The sequence below is a fragment of the Scyliorhinus torazame genome, chromosome 5, assembly GCF_047496885.1.
Source record: "Scyliorhinus torazame isolate Kashiwa2021f chromosome 5, sScyTor2.1, whole genome shotgun sequence".
In the NCBI taxonomy this organism is placed as follows: Eukaryota; Metazoa; Chordata; class Chondrichthyes; order Carcharhiniformes; family Scyliorhinidae; genus Scyliorhinus; species Scyliorhinus torazame.
The window spans coordinates 255,275,948-255,301,971 of record NC_092711.1 but is presented as its reverse complement, the minus strand read 5'-3'; the positions used below and the strand labels follow the sequence as shown (position 1 = coordinate 255,301,971).

At 49.4% G+C, this 26,024-nt stretch overlaps 1 long non-coding RNA gene across 1 annotated transcript in view; it reads right to left on the bottom strand.

Moving 5' to 3' along the window:
* LOC140421057 (uncharacterized) overlaps nt 1-25,482 on the bottom strand; it is a 129,980-nt gene extending 104,498 nt beyond the window's left edge. Inside the window, exon 1 of the long non-coding RNA XR_011946656.1 lies at nt 25,374-25,482. This is a non-coding gene — a long non-coding RNA (uncharacterized lncRNA). The remainder of the gene's footprint in view (nt 1-25,373) is intronic.
* Nucleotides 25,483-26,024: the final 542 nt, after the last annotated feature.

Here is a 26,024-nt window from a genome sequence, read left to right as displayed (position 1 = left end):
GCGATAGACAGAACTAACATGCCAAGCAGCATAACCAGCATGCGATAGACAGAACTAACACGCCAAGCAGCATAACCAGCATGCGATAGACAGAACTAACACGCCAAGCAGCATAACCAGCATGCGATAGACAGAACTAACACGCCAAGCAGCATAACCAGCATGCGATAGACAGAACTAACACGCCAAGCAGCATAACCAGCATGCGATAGACAGAACTAACACACCAAGCAGCATAACCAGCATGCGATAGACAGAACTAACACGCCAGGCAGCATAACTAGCATGCGATAGACAGAACTAACACGCCAAGCAGCATAACCAGCATGCGATAGACAGAACTAACATGCCAAGCAGCATAACCAGCATGCGATAGACAGAACTAACACGCCAAGCAGCATAACCAGCATGCGATAGACAGAACTAACACGCCAAGCAGCATAGCCAGCATGCGATAGACAGAACTAACACGCCAAGCAGCATAACCAGCATGCGATAGACAGAACTAACACGCCAGGCAGCATAACCAGCATGCGATAGACAGAACTAACACGCCAAGCAGCATAACCAGCATGCGATAGACAGAACTAACACGCCAGGCAGCATAACCAGCATGCGATAGACAGAACTAACACGCCAAGCAGCATAACCAGCATGCGATAGACAGAACTAACACGCCAAGCAGCATAACCAGCATGCGATAGACAGAACTAACATGCCAAGCTGCATAACCAGCATGCGATAGACAGAACTAACACGCCAAGCAGCATAACCAGCATGCGATAGACAGAACTAACACGCCAAGCAGCATAACCAGCATGCGATAGACAGAACTAACACGCCAAGCAGCATAACCAGCATGCGATAGACAGAACTAACACGCCAAGCAGCATAACCAGCATGCGATAGACAGAAGTAACACGCCAAGCAGCATAACCAGCATGCGATAGACAGAACTAACACGCCAAGCAGCATAACCAGCATGCGATAGACAGAACTAACACGCCAAGCAGCATAGCCAGCATGCGATAGACAGAACTAACACGCCAAGCAGCATAACCAGCATGCGATAGACAGAACTAACACGCCAAGCAGCATAACCAGCATGCGATAGACAGAACTAACACGCCAAGCAGCATAGCCAGCATGCGATAGACAGAACTAACACGCCAAGCAGCATAACCAGCATGCGATAGACAGAACTAACACGCCAAGCAGCATAGCCAGCATGCGATAGACAGAACTAACATGCCAAGCAGCATAACCAGCATGCGATAGACAGAACTAACACGCCATGCAGCATAGCCAGCATGCGATAGACAGAACTAACACGCCAAGCAGCATAACCAGCATGCGATAGACAGAACTAACACGGCAAGCAGCATAACCAGCATGCGATAGACAGAACTAACACGCCAGGCAGCATAACCAGCATGCGATAGACAGAACTAACACGCCAAGCAGCATAACCAGCATGCGATAGACAGAACTAACACGCCAAGCAGCATAACCAGCATGCGATAGACAGAACTAACACGCCAAGCAGCATAACCAGCATGCGATAGACAGAACTAACACGCCAAGCAGCATAACCAGCATGCGATAGACAGAACTAACACGCCAAGCAGCATAACCAGCATGCGATAGACAGAACTAACACGCCAAGCAGCATAACCAGCATGCGATAGACAGAACTAACACGCCAAGCAGCATAACCAGCATGCGATAGACAGAAGTAACACGCCAAGCAGCATAACCAGCATGCGATAGACAGAACTAACACGCCAAGCAGCATAACCAGCATGCGATAGACAGAACTAACACGCCAAGCAGCATAGCCAGCATGCGATAGACAGAACTAACACGCCAAGCAGCATAACCAGCATGCGATAGACAGAACTAACACGCCAAGCAGCATAACCAGCATGCGATAGACAGAACTAACACGCCAAGCAGCATAGCCAGCATGCGATAGACAGAACTAACACGCCAAGCAGCATAACCAGCATGCGATAGACAGAACTAACACGCCAAGCAGCATAGCCAGCATGCGATAGACAGAACTAACATGCCAAGCAGCATAACCAGCATGCGATAGACAGAACTAACACGCCATGCAGCATAGCCAGCATGCGATAGACAGAACTAACACGCCAAGCAGCATAACCAGCATGCGATAGACAGAACTAACACGGCAAGCAGCATAACCAGCATGCGATAGACAGAACTAACACGCCAGGCAGCATAACCAGCATGCGATAGACAGAACTAACACGCCAAGCAGCATAACCAGCATGCGATAGACAGAACTAACACGCCAAGCAGCATAACCAGCATGCGATAGACAGAACTAACACGCCAAGCAGCATAACCAGCATGCGATAGACAGAACTAACACGCCAAGCAGCATAACCAGCATGCGATAGACAGAACTAACACGCCAAGCAGCATAACCAGCATGCGATAGACAGAACTAACACGCCAAGCAGCATAACCAGCATGCGATAGACAGAACTAACACGCCAAGCAGCATAACCAGCATGCGATAGACAGAACTAACACGCCAGGCAGCATAACCAGCATGCGATAGACAGAACTAACACGCCAAGCAGCATAACCAGCATGCGATAGACAGAACTAACATGCCAAGCAGCATAACCAGCATGCGATAGACAGAACTAACATGCCAAGCAGCATAACCAGCATGCGATAGACAGAACTAACACGCCAAGCAGCATAGCCAGCATGCGATAGACAGAACTAACACGCCAAGCAGCATAACCAGCATGCAATAGACAGAACTAACACGGCAAGCAGCATAACCAGCATGCGATAGACAGAACTAACACGGCAAGCAGCATAACCAGCATGCGATAGACAGAACTAACACGCCAAGCAGCATAACCAGCATGCGATAGACAGAACTAACACGCCAAGCAGCATAGCCAGCATGCGATAGACAGAACTAACACGCCAAGCAGCATAACCAGCATGCAATAGACAGAACTAACACGGCAAGCAGCATAACCAGCATGCGATAGACAGAACTAACACGCCAAGCAGCATAACCAGCATGCGATAGACAGAACTAACACGCCAAGCAGCATAGCCAGCATGCGATAGACAGAAGTAACACGCCAAGCAGCATAACCAGCATGCGATAGACAGAACTAACACGCCAAGCAGCATAACCAGCATGCGATAGACAGAACTAACACGCCAAGCAGCATAGCCACCATACGATAGACAGAACTAACACGCCAAGCAGCATAACCAGCATGCGATAGACAGAACTAACACGCCAAGCAGCATAACCAGCATGCGATAGACAGAACTAACACGCCAAGCAGCATAGCCAGCATGCGATAGACAGAACTAACACGCCAAGCAGCATAACCAGCATGCGATAGACAGAACTAACACGCCAAGCAGCATAACCAGCATGCGATAGACAGAACTAACACGCCAAGCAGCTTAGCCAGCATGCGATAGACAGAACTAACACGCCAAGCAGCATAACCAGCATGCGATAGACAGAACTAACACGCCAAGCAGCATAGCCAGCATGCGATAGACAGAATTAACACGCCAAGCAGCATAGCCAGCATGCGATAGACAGAACTAAGCTATCCCACAAACAATGTCTCAAGACGGAGTTCTGTAATCTTGCCACATCCAGTCATGAATGGTCATGGATAATTAAACTTCTCACTGGAGGAGGAGGCTCAATAAATATTCCCATCCTCAATGATGGGGGAGCCCAGCACATCAGTGCAAAGGATAAGGCTGAAACATTTGCAACAACCTTCAGCCAGAGGTACCACGTGGATGATCCACCTTGGCTTCCTTTGGAAGTCCCCAGTATCGCAGGTACCAGTCTTCAGCCAATTTGATTCACACCACGTGATTGGATTGGATTGGATTTGTTTATTGTTACGTGTACCGAGGTACAGTGAAAAGTATTTTTCTGCGAGCAGCTCAACAGATCATTTAGTACAGGAAAAGAAAAGAAAGTACAAAGTAGGCCAACACAAGGTACGTAGCAATGCAAATACCTAGATACCGGTATCAAGAAATGACTGAAGGTACTGAATACTGAAACAGCTATGGGCCCTGACAATAGTAATGAAGACTTATGCTCTAGAACTTGCAGGACCACTAGCTAAGCTGTTTTAGTACAGTTATAACACTCTACCTGGCAATGTGGGAAATTGCCCAGCTTTCTCCTGTATACAAAAAACAGGATAAATCCAACCTGGCCAGTTACAGCCCCATCAGTCTACTTGCAATCATCAGTAAAGTGATGGATGAATCATCAACAACGCTACCAAATGGCACTTGCTTTATAATAAAATGCTCATGATGTTCAGTTTGGGTTCCACCAGGGCTATTCAACTTGTGTCCTCATTCCAGCCTTGGTTCAAACATGGACAGAAGAGCTGAACTCCAGAGGTGAGGTGAGAGTGACTGCCTCAGCATTAGGCAGCATTTGAGCGTGGCACCAGGGATCCCTATAAAAACTGGAATCAATGGGAATCAGGAGGAAAACTCCCCACAGGTTGGAGTCATAGTTAGCACCGGAAAGACCAATCCACCTAAGCCCAACCTTCACCCTATCCCCACAACCCAGTAACCCCACCTAACCTTTTTGAACACTATGGGCAATCCACCTAACCTGCACATCTTTGGACTGTGGAAGGAAACCGGAGCACCCGGAGGAAACCCACGCAGACACGGGGAGAACGTGCAGACTCCGCACAGACAGTGACCCAAGCCAGGAATGGAACCTTGGACCCTGGAGCTGTGAAGCAACTATGCTAACCACTGTGCTACTGTGCTGCACAAGAGATCCATAGCTACTCTCTGCCTTGGTGCCGTAGGTAAATCAGATATTTGCATACGTTCTCTTGTTTGCTTGCAACGATGCATCTGGCATGTGTCACAACAACTGACCATCCTGTCAATATCCTGGTTGATACCTGGCCAGTAAACAGAGTAACGAGCTCTCGGTTTACATTTTTCAATCCCGAGATGTCCTACATGTATCCTCTTTAGTACATCCTTGCGAAGATATGAAGGTTAAAATGCTTAATATTTTTGCTTTCTCAGAGTTCTGTTATACAGGACATGCTGGGCTTTCCAGAAAGCCCTTATAGAAAAGAGAGAATGATGGACAGCGCAGCTGCTTGAGAATCATTCTGTTAACAAGTTGCCAGTATTGTAGACGTGCTGTTTGAAACAAAGCCCTGCTTTGAGCTTGGAGTAACAATTCTGAGCAAAGTGATTTTTTTTCCTTTGCATCTGGAACAAAACTTGCCAAACGCTGGACACTGCCTTAATTTGTGCCTGTGACCAGGGGCAAAAATCTCCTACCCCCCCCGCCACATTTCTGCCCCGACCGGCCGGCGGGAGTCTCCGTAACACCGGCCGGTCAATGGGGTTTCCCATTGTGGGGCAGCCCCACGCCGTCGGGAAACCCCCGGGCGCCGGCAAAATGGAGACTCCCGCCGGCGGAGAATGACGCCCCAGATCTTTTACACTAAAATGATTTTTCCTGTTCTTTAACCTGTTTGTTGGTGTGCAAAGAGCTGCAGGAACTTTCCCGCCTTTATTTGGAAGTTTCCCGCCTTTTTGGAAATTTGGCATTAACCCCATATTTGCCACCTCACAGCTCTCAACACCCAAACCCCCAGTATCATCCTCATGCAAAGAACGCCCCATCACAACTCCTCCCCGGCTAGGCACTGTGCCCACAAAGGCCAATTGCTATAAACCCACCAGGCATCCGCCTCACAATGTCCTCTTTGTGTTCGCAGGAGCAGATAGCTCATAACGGGAGAGAGCGAGAGAAGACCGGCAGGGTGAGCCCAAGATACATGTCCATACCTGCTATGTGGAAAGAGCGATGGAAATCAGGGGGAGATCCCAGAGAGCAGTGACAGACAGTGAGGTTGGGCTGCGCTAGAGAAGTAACGGTCCACTGCACCATACTCCAGATGACCAGTCTCAAGTGAGTCTCTTATCTCCTACACTGTTGTCCTTCGCCACTGCTGACTCCATGGGCGAAATTCTCCCCAAACGGCGTGATGTCCGCCGACTGGTGCCCAAAACGGCGCCAATCAGACGGGCATCGCGCCACCCCAAAGGTGCGGAATGCTCCGCATCTTTGGGGGCCGAGCCCCAACCTTGAGGGGCTAGGCCGATGCCGGAGGAATTTCCGCCCCGCCAGCTGGCAGAAACGGCCTTTGTTGCCCCGCCAGCTGGCGCGGAAATGACATGTCGGAACGGCGCATGCGTGGGAGCGTCAGCGGCCGCTGACAGTTTCCCGCGCATGCGCAGTGGAGGGAGTCTCTTCCGCCTCCTCCATGGTGGAGACCGTGGCGGAGGCGGAAGGGAAAGGGTGCCCCCACGGCACAGGCCCGCCCGCGGATCGGTGGGCCCCGATCGCGGGCCAGGCCACCGCGGGGGCACCCCCCGGGGCCAGATCGCCCCGCGCCCCCCCCAGGACCCTGGAGCCCGCCCACGCCGCCTTGTCCCGCCGGTAAATAGGTACTTTAATTTACGCTGGCGGGACAGGCAATTTATCGGCGGGACTTCGGCCCATCTGGGCCGGAGAATCGAGCGGGGCGGCCCGCCAACCGGCGTGGCCCAATTCCCGCCCCCGCCGAATATCCGGTGCCGGAGACTTCGGCAACCGGTGGGGGCGGGATTCACGGCAGCCCCCGGCGATTCTCCAACCCGGCGGGGGGTTGGAGAATGACGTCCCATGTCCTTTGTCTTAAAGGATCACCATCAGATGACACCATCCCCCAAACCCCAGCAACCCAACAGAGCAGGTGACATTGATATTTCGTCACAGCTTTCATCCACACTATCCACTAGCGCAGAGACATACAACTCGGTGGGACATGTTAGTGAACAGGCTTCTGGGTCGCTATCAAGTGCACACCACTCAGCTGCTGTAACACATCAGCAGCAGGCTGTAACTTGCAAGGGAGCAAGCAGTCAGAGGTCTGCTAGATCCCAGGACACAGATGCCCCTCTGAGAGATGCAAAGCCTCTGAAAATGGTTATCCCTGAGCTGCTGGAAATGCAACGGTAGAGCCAGAATTTACAAGAAGGGGTGTCAATGATATTCCAGCAACTGCAAGGCCATCTGGAATAAGAAATGTGAACTTACCTTGTTCTGCATGGAAGCCAAGGACTCCATTTCCCAGCCAGTTCAGGAGTTCTGACACACGCCTAGCAGGGTGACAGGCCCCACAGGCTCAACCCAGAATTCTGGGTTCTTTGGGGCCAAGGCAGAGATCACCAGAGTGCCTATGTGGTGATGGTTCCACGGAAACCCAACCAAGGACCCGGTGCTGGCGTAAAAAGGTAAACCCAAGTGACTGAGTGTTTTGGAAGACAGATGAAAAGGTTCCAGACAAGAAAGGTGCTGCTTTTGGCTCCAGTTGGTGAAGGCTTGGGAGAAGTCCTGGGGAGCCAAGGTGGTGGCCGAATAGGCACTGGCTCTATGTTGCAAGGCTTGGGGCTTGGAAGAAGCCCTGGATGCCATTTATAGCTCGCTGCAGCTGGGACATTGGAAATCATGGAAACCCTGGGGCAGTGCCAGATCAGTGAGGCTAGCCATCTGCTAAAGAGCTTGTGCTATTATGTAGATGGTTGAACGCAGCTTTGTGAATCCCATTGGTGGTAGTATCATGAAAAGAGACTGAACCATCAGGAGGTGTGTAGTCATTGAGGCAATCTGAGTTGGAGCGGCTGTTGCGAGAATTTTTGAAAGTGGAAGATTTCAATCCTATTTGACAGTGTCAGAGCTTTCACAAGATTGTCTAACCCACTGTGGTCACTGACATCTGGGTGGGGTGCTGGGAAATCCGTGGGATCTGCCTGGTCACATCTGCCATTTATTGCGCAGTTTGGTACATTTGACCACAGCATGCCTATTGTTTCTCATTTATCTCCTGCTAATTCTAAATGTTAGAGCATAACATGGATATTGTAAATTGTTTGTCTGATTTTTCAGTAGTGAAGTTTTACTTGTTTGTTTAAAACCACAGAATCTCGTGGTTTTATTTGGCGAGTGGGTAAATAGGATTTCAAACTTTGTCTACTTTAAACCAAACGCTGCCGTGCCCTACCTGGATCATAACACCATGGAAGTCTCTACCCCGGAAAGCAACTGAGGCCGGATCATTGACTATATTCAAGATTGATTTAGACAGATTTACAAGGGTGTCAAGGATTATGGTGGGGGCGGGGGAGAGAGGGAGGGGGGAGCAGGGGGCAGGGGGGAAAGGGCAAGTAAGTGGAGTTAAGGTAATGAACATATCAGCTATAATTTTATTGAATGGTGGCATACTCCTTCTCCTACTTCTGAAAATCTGGGGCGAGATTCTCCGACCCCCCCCCCCGCCGGGTCGGAGAATCGCCGGGGGCTGGCGTGAATCCCGCCCCCGCCGGTTGCCGAATTCTCTGGCACCGGAGATTCGGCGGGCGCAGGAATCGCGCTACGCCGGTTGGCGGGCCCCCCCCCCCCGCGCGATTCTCCGGCCCGCATGGGCCCAAGTCCCGCTGCTAGAATGCCTGTCCTGCCGGCGTGGATTAAACCACCTCTCTTACTGGCGGGACAAGGCGGCGCGGGCGGGCTCCGGGGTCCTGGGGGGGGCGCGGGGTGATCTGGCCCCGGGGGGGCGCCCCCACGGTGGCCTGGCCCGTGATCGGGGCCCACCGATCCGCGGGCGGGCCTGTGCCGTGGGAGCAGTCTTTTTCTTCCGCCTTCGCCACGGTCTCCACCATGGCGGAGGCGGAAGAGACTCCCTCCACAGCGCATGCGCAGGGATGCCGTGAGCAGCTGCTAACGCTCCCGCTCATGCGCCGCCAGGCAATGTCATTTCCGTGCTAGCTGGCAGGGCACCAAAGGCCTTTTCCGCCAGCTGGCGGGGCGGAAATTAGTCCGGCTTGGGCCTAGCCCGTCAAGGTGAGGGCTCGGCCCCCCAAGATGCGGAGGATTCCGCACCTTTGGGGCGGCGCGATGCCGGACTGATTTGTGCCGTTTTTGGCGGCGGTCGGCGGACATCGCGCCGATACCGGAGAATTCCGCCTCTGTACTCCTTGGTTGCCAGAATTGGCAAAACCTGGAAATTACGTAACGACATCTGAGGTGGGATTCTCCGTTTCAGAAAAAGTGTTGACACCGGAATTGAATCGATGGCGTTTTACGACAGAAAAATTGGCGCTGTTCCCAGAGCAATTCATCAACCATTAATGGGTTAGCACCAGCGCCACATAGAACTCGACCGATTCCAATGAAAATCTGTGTCTGATTCGCCGGAGTCAAGATTTACACCCCAGTGGCTGACTAGTGGCCACATATTAGCACTCCACTCCCCACTCACACATCATCCCAGCCAACAAGATGGCAACACGGAGAGCGGCACCGCGGTTCACCGACGCGGAACTGGAGACACTTCTGGACGCCATGGAGGAGAGGCAGGCTACGCTGTACCACAGGGTGGTGAGGAGGTTGCCACTTGCCGCCGTGCATTGGGCCTGGACGCAGGTAGGAGATGCCGTGAGCGCCTTGGGCAACATTGCAAGGTCCAGCAAGCAGTGCCATAAGGAACTGCATGACCTCCTCAGGGCAGCCAGGGTGAGTAGCAGCACTGTGCCCCTGGCACTAACCCCGACACTCAAACCTGTAAACACACCTGTCCCCCCATACCCTGAGGACCACCGAACCCTTCACCACCTGTCAGCACCCATACCGGCCACCATAGCCGGGTGCCCTGGCCACGAAGGCCATCAGCTACCCAACCCAGTGTTGCATGCATCCAAATGTCTAAAACTGTGCATTTAATGTCTCCACCGCCCCCCCCCCCCCCCACCCACAGTAGAGCAGCGGCCACTGGACCTGATTGGTGGGCGTGGGGAGAGGGCAGTCACAGAGGCGGAGGTCGGAATCGGGCGAACAAGTGAGACCCGCTGAATTGCGCTTCCCCCTGGCACGTGTGTCACCACACCCTTCACCACCCCCACCCATCCACACAACCCCCACATCCCCTCCACAATGCCACCTACACCACCACCACTCTTCCACCCCCCCCTCCACCACTACCCTCACCCACACACTCACTTCCACCACCGCCCACCACCACCCGAACAACCTCCTCCACTACCACAACCCCCCGAATCCCCCCCCCCACACTGCCCCCTCCACCACCATCATCCCCACAACCCCCCCTGCTCCCCACCCTCCCCCCCACACCACATTTCCACCACCACCCATGAGCCCAACCTGCTGTCCAAGCATCCAAGCATTTGGCTTGTCTTGTGCGTCTTGCAGGATCTCTTAGCGGTGAGGCAGGTCCCTCTGGTGTCCCCTGCCCCCGACCCCAACCGCAATCCCAGGAGGAGAGCAGCGAGGAGGAGGAGACGGACAGCAACAGGATGCCTTGACAAACAGTATCAGTCCGGGGATGCCACTGACTTCCCGTCACAGAATTCTCCAATACCCTCCACCATCCCAGACACATGGACCTCGGTTGGGCATTTTAGTGAAGAAACTCCTGAGGCACTATCTGGTGCGCACGTGCAGCGGTACATAAGGGGAAGGTAGGAACTGCTGAGGGAGCAGGCGGTCGGAGGGCGCCTGACAACAGTGACTAGATGTCGTCCGGACGGATTTCGGACTTCTGGAAAGGGCAGTTCCATCTATAGTGGAGATGCAGTCTCAGAGCCAGGGACTACAAGAGGGGGTGTCTGCAACCATCCAGCACCGCACGTGCAGTTGGAGGAGTCCAACTGCCTGCAGGAGCAGGAGATTGGCCGACAATGCGTGCCACCCAGGCCAACATCGCACAGGTGGCATCAGCACTGGAGGCCTTGGGGGCGAAGATATCAACCATGGGACAAAATGGCCAAGGCCTGGGAAACTCTATGCTGGCAGTGGCCGAGGCCCAGGACAGAGCTGCTCTATCACAGGCAGCCATATATCAGGGCCACCTGGACATTGCAGCGGTGCTCCACAGTGTGGCCCAGTAACAGCTTTGCCCAGGCACTGGCTGACATGGTGCAGACCCAGAGGGAGGTGGCACAGTAACTGGCACAGACCCAAAAAGTGGTGGCACAGTCACAGCATGATGTGGTACAGTCCCAGAGACTGGGCTCACTGGCGTGTACTCTACCCAAGGAATGCCTCAGGAAAGCACACAGAACTCACCTTTCCATTGTCCAGGAGGTTGACGCAGCAGGCATCCACCCATGAAGGGTGATCCAAGGCAGGAAGTGGATGTCTGATCCTATTCACTCCGCCGGTGTAAGTTCTCTCTCAGTCCCCTTCACAACCAAACTCCCAACATGGAGTCATGTACTCACACAGCCACTCGCTTCACGGATCTCACACATTTGGTCACAGGGGACAGATATAAACAAAGGGAGCGCAAATCAGGTGCAATTCAGCTCTGGCGAGACAACATGGTCGCCCAAATGGATGATGTCGCCCCTGGTATGCTGTTGCTTCCTCCGCAGCAAAATCTGTGCCCTGTGGAATTGACCTGGACCCAGCCCACTGTAACAGCACCAGCATGTGAGTAAGTGTCCCAAGAACTAGTCCCAGAGCACAGCTTAGCAGTCCTCCTAAACTTCACCGTGCACTTCCCAGAACCGTTCTTACTTTTCTTCTGGCAGAGCTTTCATACCTGTGTCGAAATGGTGGGCCTACTTGACGGACTTTGACCCACACACCCTCACTGTCCGCGTGCCCTCAATTAGCCTGTACTATGACAGGTAAGCTTTGTTGCACTCATTGCGTAATCTCTTGCAAACTGGTGCACAACACTCTTTATCAGTCGGGGTTTGGACCGATATAACTTCCCGCAGGCATGACGCAAGAGTGATGGGATGCCAGTGAGCAGCTGTTTTAATCAGCATTCATGAGATCCAAATGGTGTTCATGCCACCAGAAACCCGCTATGAACCTATCATTGGGAGAACTGCCCCATGATTTTACCGCTGGCCGGTTTCCGACTTTTTGATTCCCGTTGGATTCTCTACTCCTGCCTGTCAGTGGGATGGGAGAATTCCACCCTCCGTTTCTCTCACCACAGGTGCTGCCTGACATGCTGAATATTTCCAATGTTTACTACTTATACATCTAGATTTATGGTTTGTTTACTAGTCTGTATTTATGACTGTTTAATCAGGGAGACTGGTTAGGATGAGAATTATAAAGAGAGTACGTTCTTATGTATAACCATCAAAGGACTGAAAGGGAATTATTTCATCATGTTGGTTTGGCTATGTGTAAACAATCCAGTCCCAGCATAAACCAACACATTCTGAAGGTGAGGAGAAAAAAAATAAGCCATATCTGTGGAGGAGGAGGATCATTATCAGCATGACAATGATGTGCTGAAGTGCAGTAGGATCCCTGGCACCGAAAAGGAGCACCCCTGAATACTCTTAACATTCATGATACCATCGTCCATTCCAAACTAGCCTTCAGAAATCTCTGAACTGCATTTTAGGAGTTGGATGGTATTAAACAAAAGGGAAAGATTAGCCACAATTGGCACTATTGAAGCCATCACATGAGTAACAAGAATGCTAATTAGTTTTGACACCAAGAAGAAAACATTTATTAAACACGACAAGTTTGCTTATAATACAATATTCCTTTACTCCCCTCTTAGCTTCACAAATGCACACAGATTTTAAAGTTGACACAGATTACAAGGTATATCTTAAGCTACACACATCTCAGTAATACACAGTCCCAGGCTGGCTGTGGTCAGACACACTCCACTCTGAACCGGAGTGAATTTCTGTAGATTTATCCCCAAAATCCCCCCAAGATGATTCTTATACCATGAGCCAACTTGTCCCACTGAACTCCGGCTTCAACCTGAGTGATTTCAAATTTTGTTTTCAAAAAGACACACTTTCAAATCTTCTTTTGAACAATACTATCTATTAGCTGCTTCCATCAACGATTTGCCTCCAAGTTTGACACCTCTCCCTTCAGCATTTCTTTTGTCTGGACTGCTACACACTTGTTTTAACTATCAATTCCCAGACTGTGTGAAGATGGCACCAAACTTTTGATTTACTTCTGGGGCGAGATTCTCCGACCCCCCGCCGGGTCAGAGAATCGCCGGGGGCTGGCGTGAATCCCGCCCCCGCCGGTTGCCGAATTCTCCGGCACCTGAGATTTGGCGGGGGCGGGAATCGCGCCACGCCAGTTGGCGGGCCCCCCCCCCCCCCCCCCCAGCGATTCTCCGGCCCGGATGGGCCAAAGTCCGGCTGCTGGAATGCCTGTCCCGCCGGCGTGGATTAAACCACCTTTCTTACCGGCGGGACAAGGCGGCGTGGGCGGGCTCCGGGGTCCTGGGGCGACCTGGCCCTGGGGGGTACCCCCACGGTGGCCTGGCCCGCGATTGGGGCCCACCAATCCGTGGGCGGGCCTGTGCCGTGATGGCACTCTTTTTCTTCCGCCTTTGCCATGGTCTTCACTATGGCGGAGGTGGAAGAGATACCCTCCCCTGTGCATGCGCGGGGATGACGTCAGCAGCCATTGACGCTCCCGCGCATGTGTCGCCCGGTGAAGACCTTTCGGCACCGGCTGGCGTGGCGCCAAAGGCCTTTCCTGCCAGCCGGCGGAGCGGAAACCACTTTGGCGCAGGCCTAGCCCCTCAAGGTGAGGGCTTGGCCCCTAAAGGTGTGGAGACCTCCGCACCTTTGGGGCGGCCTGACGCTGGAGTGGTCCCCGTCACTTCATTACGCCGGAACCCCCCCGCCCCGCCGGGTAGGGGAGAATCCCGCCCCTGGTCACTGCAGCTGTCTCTTTAACTTAGAACACTTTACCTGCTTTTCTTTGAATTCTCCTGAACAGTACCTCGTTCAACTTGTTGGTCTCTGCTCCCTTAAATTCAGTCTTTCTCAAAGAATACTTTCTGTCCCAATTCCCTGGTTAGCAGGACTTTATCTGGTTCTTTGGGAAATCTGTCTTTTTGCAGCTCCTGTCTAGCTTTTCTTCTGGCATAGCTTCCTACCTCCAAGTGCAATATATCCAGCTAAAAGCTAAATTCAACAAGCATTCCTACCATAAATGTGCCCCCAGTTGATAAGCAATGACTTTATGCTTCTGTCACAGCTTGTTTACTTTTCACGCCATAACCCTCTCTAAGCACAATAGAATCGCAATTGAAACTGAACAAATCCACACATACTAACACCTTTGTCCAGCATGAATTTAATTATAGGTTTATCCTTCCTTACACAGAAACACTAAATTAAACCCACTTAAAACTATACCTGGGGCGAAATTCTCCCCAAACGGCGCGATGTCTGCCGACTGGCGCCCAAAATGCCGCCAATCAGACGGGCATCGCACCGCCCCAAAGGTGCGGAATGCTCCACATCTTTGGGGGCCAAGCCCCAACATTGATGGGCTAGGCTGGCGCCGGAGGGATTTCCGCCCCGCCAGCTGGCGGAAACGGCCTTTGTTGCCCCGCCAGCTGCCGTGGAAATGACATGTCGGGGCGGCGCATGCGCGGGAGCGTCAGCGGCCGCTGAAAGTTTCCCGCGCATGCGCAGTGGGGAGAGTCTCTTCCGCCTCCGCCATGGTGGAGACCGTGGCGGAGGCGGAAGGGAAAGAGTGCCCCCACGGCACAGGCCCACCCGCGGATCGGTGGGCCCCGATCACGGGCCAGGCCACCGTGGGGCACCCCCCCCGGGGTCAGATCGCCCCGCTCCCCCCCCAGCACCCCGGAGCCCGCCCACGCCGCCTTGTCCCGCCGGTAAATAGGTACTCTAATTTACGCCGGCGGGACAGGCAATTTATCGGTGGGACTTCGGCCCATCCGGACCGGAGAATCGAGCGGGGGGGCCCGCCAACTGGCGCAGCCCGATTCCCGCCGGTATGTCGGAGAATGACCCCCCTGATTTCTAATATTTACCACACTACCTTTGTTTTCCTGACACTGCCTTCAGCGAATCGGTGTTAGAACCTGAGGGACTTTCATGAATGCTGACAAAGGGACACAAGGAGTATTTAACCACAAGGAAGAAGTTAATATTTGGTGCATATCACAGATTTTGGAAGTATAGTCTGTTTAAAATGGGACCACTTTTTATTACATTGCAAAGTTAGGATAAACTGGTCAATTGTCTAATTAATCTGACCAGAAAGGTCCCCTCGAAGCTCTGAGATTTTGGTCCATCTCTCACTGAAAGTTAGTTTACAGGATTATAAAGTCAGCACTTAGTCAAGTGCCGACCACAATGAAACTATAAACAATTTTGTAGCCAACCATCAAGTGATGGCTTCTTAAACTCTACACACAGTAAATTCTAAATGCAGAAAATGTATCTTCTCACACCTGCACACACACACACATATTGTTTGCTGCTTTTTGGTTGAATTTTGAAAAGCTATTAAGTTCCTTCACTGTAATGTGTCGCTTTTATCAGCACCAGTATTGGGTGTAATACCCAAGTTCCAGGGCAGTGTGTCTGGGGTACCCGAAAGATGTACCGGAGAACACAACCCCCCCTGCAAACGCCCCCCCACCCCCACCCCCCCCCCCGGCCCCCCGCCCCCCTGGATACTCCCAGGTAAAGCAATAAATGACCTGGGACATGCAAATTTCCCATGGACAATTTCCTTACACTGAAACCATCCAAAATTGTGATCTAAACCACAAACTTTGGACGGTTCTGACTGTGTTACATCAATAGTTACCCAGAAACAGTAGGAAGAATTGAAACCACTTGTTCCTCCTGAGTAACTATTATACAGACCCACACCGATCCCCTGCAAGTCTCCCCTCATACCCATGAAGCCCCATGGGACTTCATTTATGTTGCTGTACTTGGTGCAGGTCTGGCCCATTCCTCACTCCTCTGCTGTGGAAATCACCCGTGCTGTTTTCCGCTTCATCTGGAGATCAAAAATATACCACGTTTGAAGGGACGCGACCTGCAGATAAAGGGGGAAAAAGCGTGTCCAACATCACCCAAGTAACTCCATGATGCTGGAGTCTGTGCTCTATGGGCTGTTCCCAGGGGGGGACACTGAGACAAACAACCGTTGTTTCTGGAGGATCATCAACTCAATGAAAGACACTCTTTAGTCTGCCAGAAGCTTCTTGGTCTTCCAGTGAGAGTTGGCCCCAATCATGTGTTGCAAATTGGCACAATCCAAAGCCCAGGACTACGTGCTGAGGGATGCATTGAAGCTCGGGGCAACCATCGCAAAGGCACATTGGGGGAACTGAGGGGCTTGAAATTGTATAGAACTCTCTTGGGCTGTATGGCTTACATTGAGTGAATATACAGTGAATATTACACTTATCACAATTTTATTGAAGCACCTCAGAGTGCAACTTGATATGTGTAGAGAATTTAAGTACCCTTGTACGATTTAGAATGACAATTTTGAAACGTTTGCAACGTTCCTTTGACTGTGTTGAAGCGTCTCAGAGGACAACGTGATGTATTTGGAAAACCTGAATATTATTGCACTTTGTGTGATGGCCGCTTTGAAATGTTTGTAATGCTCTTCCAGATATTTTACAAATAAAGTATATTTTTGTTTAAAAAAAAGTTTTCCCTGAGTGTGGATGTGTAAAGAGAGAGAGCTAAGGTGAGTAATGAGAGTTCTGAATTATTTGGATTCATGCACATTTATTTTGGATTAACAATAATCAAAATCATTTTAAGTGGGGCCATTAACCAGAAAGGGGAAACAATTGGACTTTCTGTTGGAAAGTTCTGAAATTAGATAAATTTAGAAGCAAATGAATCCTATTGACTACCAAAAATTCTGCTCAATGTGATCTGCTAACAAATCAAGCATAACAATGATGGTATTTCACTTTAAATTATAACTGATTATTGTAAACTTGTATAAATCAGTAGTAGTGGCATTGGAAATGTTGGTTACACATTTTAGACACTCCACCTTTAAAAGCAGAATATGCATTGGATAAGGTACAGAAAAGAATGGAAAAGGTGGTTTCAGGGCTGTTAGGCTATGATGAGAACCAGACACTTGCTTCCATGGGGGAACATGAGGAAATTGAGAAGGGATATAATCCAGATCTTTGACAGGCAGAGAGATAAAGGAAGTAGATGTAAGTAGAGCACAGTTTCTTCTGGGGGTCCCCTTTCCCTGTTCTGTGCTAACGTGAGTGAATGCAAACAAGTTATCAAACTTGAGGCCTTAACAGACTTCATGCTGTATTCTTTCTGTTTTAATATAACTTCCTATCAGATGGCTCTCGAGGAGTTGAGGTTTTCAGCCAGAAGATCAAATACTAAGCTTTGATTTAGAAAATTAACCAGGTACACGCTGTCATCGCATTAGCATTTTCTGAGTAGTATTGCAGATGTTGTGATATGTATGTTGTCCCCAGTATTGTCTTTGTTTTAATTTCCTTGACAGATACTCGGAATTCCTGGACCAGGAATAAAAATAACTAGTTTTCACCCTGGGGAAAAAGCAGCAAGTCTATGGGCAGGATTTACCACGCAACTCACTGAGTGTTTCGCGGCAGCGGGAAGCAGCCCCACCATTGGCTGGCAACAGGATCTTCTAGTCCCGCTATTGTCAATAGGATTTCCCGTTGAATGCACCCTTCACCGCTGGGAAACCCATGCCTCCTTCTTATGATCCTGCCAGCTACAGGTATGCTACCGGTATGGAGTATAATATAGTTTCCTTTTCCACACTTAGTGGTGCATAAGGCAGACTTTAATCTCTACCCATAGCAAGTTTTTTTCTGGAACAGTTCACTGGCCTGTTGCCAGAAGGACTTGAGAGTTTGAGGGGGCGCCACTCCACATAAAACATGGCTGACCAGAAGAATCTCTCTTGCTCTTACCGCATGCCATTGGAGTGTATTGAAAGGATTTTGCAGGTTGATACAGAACCTGTTTGGTTGCATTATGAACACAGCTTCTTTGACCATCGGGTCCTGTGGGACTCAAACCCAGAGTTTCTGGCTCAGAGGCAGCGGCACCACCCACTATGTAACAAGACCCCCTACAATGGGTCACAGATAGTTTATTTAACACTTAGTGACAGTTTTGCAACATTTTGATTCCATATTGCGAGTGCATTCTGCCCTTAAGGTGGAAATTGCAAAGCTCCGCTGTGGCATGGAGCCTGGCTAAGCACTAAGTATGAATAGGAACTAGGGCTGTGCACTTCACACTGTACTGTATCCCAGTCAGTGGAGTAACAACCTCTTGACAAAGAGTCATTGGACTCGAAACGTTAGCTCTTTTCTCTCCCTACAGATGCTGCCAGACCTGCTGAGATTTTCCAGCATTTCTTCTTTTGTTTCAGATTCCAGCATCCACAGTAATTTGCTTTTATACCGTAACCCCAGTTCTGCAAACCTCATTTATGTTTAGAACAAAGAACAAGGAAAAGTACATGAATAAAGAAAAGTAAATGAACAGGCACTTCGGCCCTCCAAGCCTGTGCCGACCATGCTGTCCGTCTAACCTAAAACATTCTACACTTCTGGGGTCCATATCCCTCTATTCCCATCCAATTCATGTATTTGTCAAGATGCCCCTTAAACGTCACGATTGTACCTGTTTCCACCACCTCCTCTGGCAGCAAGTTCCAGGCACCCATTACCCTCTGTGTAAAAGCTTCCCTCGCACATCTCCTCTAAACTTTGCCCCTTGTACCTTAAACAAGGCTCATAACCTTTGCAATAACCAGTCCCTTCAGCAATTCCTTGATATCACGAGAAGTGAAGCAAATTGGATGAAGGTTGGCATCTGTGATGCTGGCGACTTCCAGAGGAGGCCAAGATGGATCATCCACTTGACACTTCTGGCTGAAGATTGTTGCCAATGCTTCTGCCTTGTGTTTTGCACTAATGTTCTGGGCTTCTCCATTATTGAGGTTGGGATATTTATAAAGCCTGCTCTTACAGTGAGTTGTTCAATTGTCCACCACCATACACAAATGGATGTGGCATCGCTGCTGAGCTCAGACCCAATATGTTGGCTGTGGAATTACTTAGCTCTGTTTATCGCTTGTTGCTTAGTCCTGCCTTGCAGCTTCGCCAGGTTGAAACCTGCTCCATATCCCATTAACCCATTTTTAAAATCAGAAATATATCTATCTCCTTCTTGATACTATTTAATGACTCAATCTCCACCGCACTATGGGGCAGCGAGTTCCACAAATTCACCACCCTCTGTGAGAAGTAGTTCCTCCCCATCTCAGTTCTAAATCTTCCGTCTCTCAACCTAAATCTGTGACCTCTCATTCTAGATTGCCCCACAAGGGGGAACTTTGGGTCTACGTTTACTTCTCAATCCCTTTTAGTATTTTATATACTTGGATCAGATCCCCTCTCATCCTCCAGCGAGTATAAGCCCAAACTGTTTAATCTCTCCTCAAATGTCAACTCTTTCAGCCCCAGAATCTGATGAACCTCCTCTGAACTGCTTCAAATGCCACCACATCCTTTTTCAAATAAGGAGACCAAAACTGAACACAATACTGCAAATGTGGCCTCACCAACACCCTATACAATTGTAACAACACTTCTCTACTTTTATACTTCAGTCCTTTTGCAGTAAGCGTTAATATTCCATTTGCCTTTTTAATTACATGCTGGACCTGAATACTGATATGACGACTTTCTGCAATCTCGCCCCATATATTTGGTGTATCTCGACATTAGGCAGAAACAGGGTATTTGTTAATGCTGTGCCTCAGCTAGGAGATTGTCACAGAACTGCACCATCTCATGGGGCCAGACCTGCAGTCACACTGCAGGATGAGAACAGCGCTATTAATGAATATCAAGGTGACCATGGTCATGAATTTTTATGCCAGTGGATCCTTCCATGTTGGAACAGGTGACATTGACAACATATCGCAGTTGAGAACATACCATCCATCACTGAATGTGGGAGGTCATAAAGGATCAGTATGTAGGGACAGGGTCTTCACTGTCATAACAGGGAGAAGTAGGAGGAGTGGGCATGTTACTGTGAAAGGATTGTGGGATCTCCATGGTTCAGGGAGCCATTGGTTGCATGTCTGAGACATTGCAGGCTCTGGATCTCAACTGGGAGATAGTCCAAAACCACATGGGGCACCACTCACTGTGTAGTTGCTGTGCAACCATGTCTGAAACATGCTGTGAATCATGCTGGTGAATGTCTGCCATGCATCAGTCCATTGCTCCAGCCATTTGCGAGCCTCCACGTTGAACCATGGGTGACTGCTCCAAGACAAGCCTAACTGATGTGCAAATAGCTAATGGCTCTCTTTTGTAACTCCACCACATGTGGCCAGCACTCCAACAAGGAGAGCAATACTACAATGAGAAACGCCGCAGAGCTTGCCATCAAGCTATCATGATAGCATTATCTAACTCCAGGTACCCTGAATGGATTCCTATTTCTGTACCTTAACCATTTCTCTGTTACTGACCAGCACAGCATCCAATTGGCCACAATCCTGAATACACTAGAAAACTACCATTCCAAACCATCTTTATCCAATATCCAATGCTCCATACAATACTCAGCTGAACATCCTTTTGCATTCCCTCAATGTCTGCCTTGCAGGTGCTTTACTAATACCACTGCTCCTATGCAGTGTTACACAGTTGCTACGGCAGGTTTGGTAGAAGGTTGCAGACATTAATTGGGAGAGACTACAGATTTTCCTGGGATGATGCTCTTGAACAGCTCTGCGCCTTGATGGCCTTGGCATTGTCGATAGCAGCCTGGTCTCTCTGGCTGACAGGTAACAACAAGAGATTTCATGGAGTGGTAATATTGGGAGAATGAATGCTGGTATCCTCAGAGAGGATGGCAGGAGTGTGCACCACGGAGCTCTTGCCACTCTCCCAGGGAATTTAATGATATGTGTATATATAGACAAGTAAAGGGTTAATGATTACATCTCAGTGTACACAACCACTAGAGGGCAACACTAGATCCCACTATAAATATGAGAACTCAAAAGATCTTGGGTCTCTTCCAACCATGAGTGACTAGACAGCATAGTTTAGCACAAGTAGTTTAAATTATTATTTTAATATAGATTACATGATTACTCGTTATAGTTCTGTGGAGTGAGAACTCAATATTATTCAATCGTTATTCAATAAATCAGTTTTGCTTTAAGTTGAAGATTGGTGGTTTCTTCAGAATCACACCATCAGACCATTCTGGATTTCGAAGCAAAGAGTAATGATATATTTCCAAAGAGTAATATAACAGAAACGTCCGAGTAGACCATGGAGGATAGATTGCTGGAGTGCTGTAAGAGCCAGAAATCCCCTTGTAACACTGGTATCTACAGCCAAGCAGAGATCCCATTCCCTCAATCTGAACTTCCATTGCAGTGCTCAGGCGTTGAGTGTCTTCTGATCCATGCTACAATAGAAGCAGTGAGACGTACACCATCAGTCTCTGCATCACAGCCGGGTCCACAAGTGTTCTCCTGATGTTGGCTACTGTTTCTGTGTCGGAAAGGATGTGCTGTAAACTCTCATAAAGCCATGTACCATGTTGAAGTTGGATTCCTACATGCCTTTTGACAATGAAGGTCTGCCAATTTACCAACCATTTCTGTCTGCATGCCTATCAGCCTTTTATCACACATCACCATCAAAGACCTATTCTGAGTCCTCTGCAGCAGAAACTGTCTGTGAGGTGAGCCTGTCACTTAGAGACAGCCCACTTCAGCTTGCTGACTCACAATGTCCAGATCCACCTCTATTCTCCCTTTTAAGCTACACACAATTAATCTCTGAGCTAAAACAGAAAATGCTGGTTGAACTCAGCAGGTCTGGCAGCATCTGTGGAGAGAAACAGAGTTAACGGATGCGATCCACCGGTCACGCTGCAGCCGAAAATATGCGCGCCGCGAGCAATGTGGTCCGTAAGTGACGGGAGACCTGGCTCCTGGTATCTACCTGGCTCGCCACGCTCACGAGATCTAACGTGATCTCGCAAGATGTTGTGATGTAAAGTCCGCCCATTGTGGGCGGGATCACTTTTTGGCAAATCTGTTTATCTAATATGCAGCTAACAAGGTTAAGCAAGGCTTTGGGATCAATCCCCATCACCTTGGAGACTTCAGGCGAGCGTCGATCACTACTGGTCCCCACAAGCGGGGACCAGACAGAACCGCACTCGTGGGGGTCTCCCAGGGGATCAGAGATCCCCAGGTGTTTTCCCTCTGAGAAGGGTGCCAGCCTGGCACTGCCAATGTGTCCAAATGGCACTTCCAGATGGCAGGGGCACTGTCAGGGTGCCAAACTGGCAGTGCCAAGATGCCAAGGTGGCATTTTCTGTGCAGCGGGGACTGGGACCAGATGCCTTGCATGGGTGTGGGTGGTACAGGGGCCCGAAACCCTCTTGTAATTGAGCTGGGGCTTGAAGAGTGTTCGGGAGTCATGTCGGGAGCTCGAGAGATTGGGACACATTTGAAAATAGTATCCCAATCTCTCCCTGCACTGAGGATTTTTGTCAAGCCGGGCTCCTCAGTGCAGGAAAGGGAACTAAGTGTGGCCTTGGCTGCGCATTCCCCGCTGAGGCCCCATACTGGAGTTGTGTTTGATAGCGTTGTGTTACTTGACGCTGAGAGCATTGGGAAACACATGGCTAAATGCGTCCGCTAGTTCCCATTTGGTTCAACTGCACCCAACTTTTCGGATCTAAATTACCCTTCTACAGAGCTGCCAGAATTGTGTTTTACGAAAGGTCATTTAGATCCGATAAACTGAGTGTGATTCAACGACCTCATGCCCCTAGCTTGGTGTCGGGACAAGATCGTTGCATCTTGCGAGAGGTCTGGATTGAGGCTCAAAACGTCTCATGTGATTTAATGGAATCTTGCGTTGCGTCGCAACCTGGATCTCGCTCTCGCTGGACGAGATTCAGGAGTGCATATTTAAATTCCCATTAGGCTCATTTAAATATGCGCTTTCCCAATTCACCCGTGGACGCCTGGTTGAGGCCTCTCTGGAATCCCGGCCTCACCAGAGAGGCCTCAACCAGGCGGTGTTTGGTACTGGTTCACAAGTCGTGAACCAGTCGTGATGGCATCTCGGGGAATTTAGCTGGGGAGTTGAGATCCCCGGATGTTTGGAGCCAGGGCAAGATGCCACCCTAACACTCCCCCTGGCATGTGGGCACCTTGACACTGCCAGCCTGGCTCCCTGGCACTGTCAGGATGCCCAGGTGGCACTTCCAGAATGCCAAGTGGGAAGTGTCAAGGAGCCACGGTGCCACGGTGCCAAGTTGCCTGTGCCAGGATCGGGCCCGGGAGGTCCTTGCTCATTAGAGGTGAGGTGAGGCGAGGGGGCTCGAGGACCCCTGAATAGGTATGTTGGATGAAGTGGGGAGGAGTGGGTCTAGAGGCTGCGGTGGGGGTGGTGGTGCCGCAGAGGCGGGGGGCGGGGAGGATGAATGATCAGGGCTGCCTTTAAAATGGCGCCCAAATCCATGAGTAGTCTTCCTGCACTGGCCAGTTCAGTTTGCCAGTTCAGTTTGTCAAGAAAGACCCGCTATTGAACGGCAATTTGCCGTTTTTTTTGGCAGGCCAAAAAAAACGGCAAATTGCCGTTCAATAGAGGGGTCTTTCTTGGCGCTCCGGACTCTGTGAAACACCACGCTAAATATGCCATTCAGCAGACTTTAACTTGAGTTCACTGAAACCTGCTTGTTTTGCTCTGTTTCTCTCCACAGATGCTGCCAGACCTGCTGAGTTTATCCAGCATTTTCTGTTTTTATTTCAGATTTATAGCATCTGCAGTATTTTGCTTTTATCTCTGAGCTGTCAGATCAAGTGAAAGGCTATAATCCTAAATGGTCTGCTCTTCCTCTGGGCCTTCAGCCTCAGACACCACTGGCTGACCTTGCAGAAACTCTTATCTGAAAGCATTACTGCGTAAGCGGCAACTTGGGGGTGAAGACAATGGCCGTTGTTTAGCGGAAAACAAGAGATGCATGGTTGTGCCATCTGTGCCTTGCGCATCATAACAAATTGCAGGAGATGTGTGGAGTGGGGTTTGAGAAGGTTTATTAGGCAGGGACATTGTGTTGTCCTTGATTGTTTCAGCTCTGTTACTGACCACTGCCTCAGTGACAGCCAGCACTTCCATGGGGGGTCAGCTAATCATGAAGTTGGTAGGATTTGGTATGTCATGATGCATTCACTGACCTTGACCATCTGTATGTGTTCATTAAACTTCTTGTGGCAATCCACCCATGTCCTTAGTAACCAGCTAGACTGGTAACAGCCACTGGAACCCCCTGACTTCTCAGCAATTGCCTCCAAAGCAGCCTGGCCACTTCGGCACCAGCAACTACAACACGGCACCAAAATACCTGGGCACACGTCCGTATCTCTTGCACCATTTTGAGTCTTTGTAAAGTCTTCTGAATGTTGCCCAGGCACTTTTAGCACCTTCTGCAGCCAGAACACTCATCACCTTTTAGCCATGCAGGCTAGTGCTAAGTGGTGCTAGTCTTGCACATACATTGGCCCCCTATTGAGATGTGCAGGCACACTGCGGCACGTTCAGTGATTGGCTGCATGCCACAATCATGGAAATAAGCAGGCAGCACATAGTTTTCACGCTGCCTATCAATCAGGCACCAGATTACATGGTGAAATACCCTCACAGTGCCGCTTCATGCATGAATAGAGGTAATGAGAACCAATCGGGACTCATATGTGCCAGCGTTTTAGGGGCAAAATTAGAGAAAACTGCCAGCGGACAATGGCAAAAGCAACAATGTTCAAGAAAATCAATGCTATGTTGATATCTCATTAACATTTTGTAAAATCAAAGCCTGCATTGAGTCATTCACATTTGGTGTTGCCTCCTGAGCTGTGCTTTCTTGCCGTTCTGGCATCTAATTGTTCCCAATTAAGCACATGAGCCAACAAGAATTTGGATTATTCATTTATAGTAAAAGTAAATCTTTTAGAAAATTCTGACAGGTTTACAAAGTAATAATGTTTTGCTTTAATTTTCTTTTTTGTAATTAAACCTGATCCAACAGTGACTTCTTATGACAGTCATGTGTGGATGGTTTCAGAGATCAAAATGTGCAGACCGAATTAACCCACCTTTTGCTAATTGCTTCCAGTTGTGGCAAAGCTGTTGTCAGACACTGTGGAACAAGACCAAAACGCCAGAAACTCTGCATAACCCAGGCTGTAATATTCCGCTTAACAGTCAGCGAGCAGTAAAACTACCCATTCAGACTATCGAGGGATGTTGCAGCTTCTGGAAAATAATTTCACACCTAATGTAGGTTTAATCTGGAACAAGTTCAATGGTCTGAAATTAAGAATGACTTACCATCTTCACGTGGAAAAACTTATTTTTGTGCCAGAAACAACAGATGTTTTTGTAGCGGCAAGTACGAAGGCATCTTGCCAAGAACAGCAGTTATTAGGAATCTACAGACTGTAAAAAGATACATGCATTATCTAGGGGGGGTGCTGAGTTAGATTATATATGTCAGCCTCCCGTCTGACCTTGATCAACTACCAACCACACTGCTCCCTCAGGTCCATTTGGTAATAATTTATCTAATCGAGTCAAACAGGGACATGTGCAGGACTGAATCATGACCCATATCAGTATGAACAGGAGCAGATCCTTATCACTTAAGCTGGCAACGGTGCACAATTTTTAACTGCCATGTCAATGTACAAAGGAAATTCAGGCAACTTCCAAGCACACAAGGAACTGCAGTTGAATGATTTTATTTTCTGAAGGACATTAAATCAAGGTTGGTTTAGTTAATGGTAAACATTTTAGTCAGAAAACTTTAATGATTATCATTCAGATCAAACATGCAAGTAAATCAAATTTAATTAAGCCAAATTGAATTAGGTGATTAAAAAACAACCTCATTGGAATTTGTGTAATGCATTTCTTCTCGAAAATACATTCGCTGCTGGACTTTGTGTTTTGGAGGGGTGGTGGAGATAGGGGTCAGGGGGA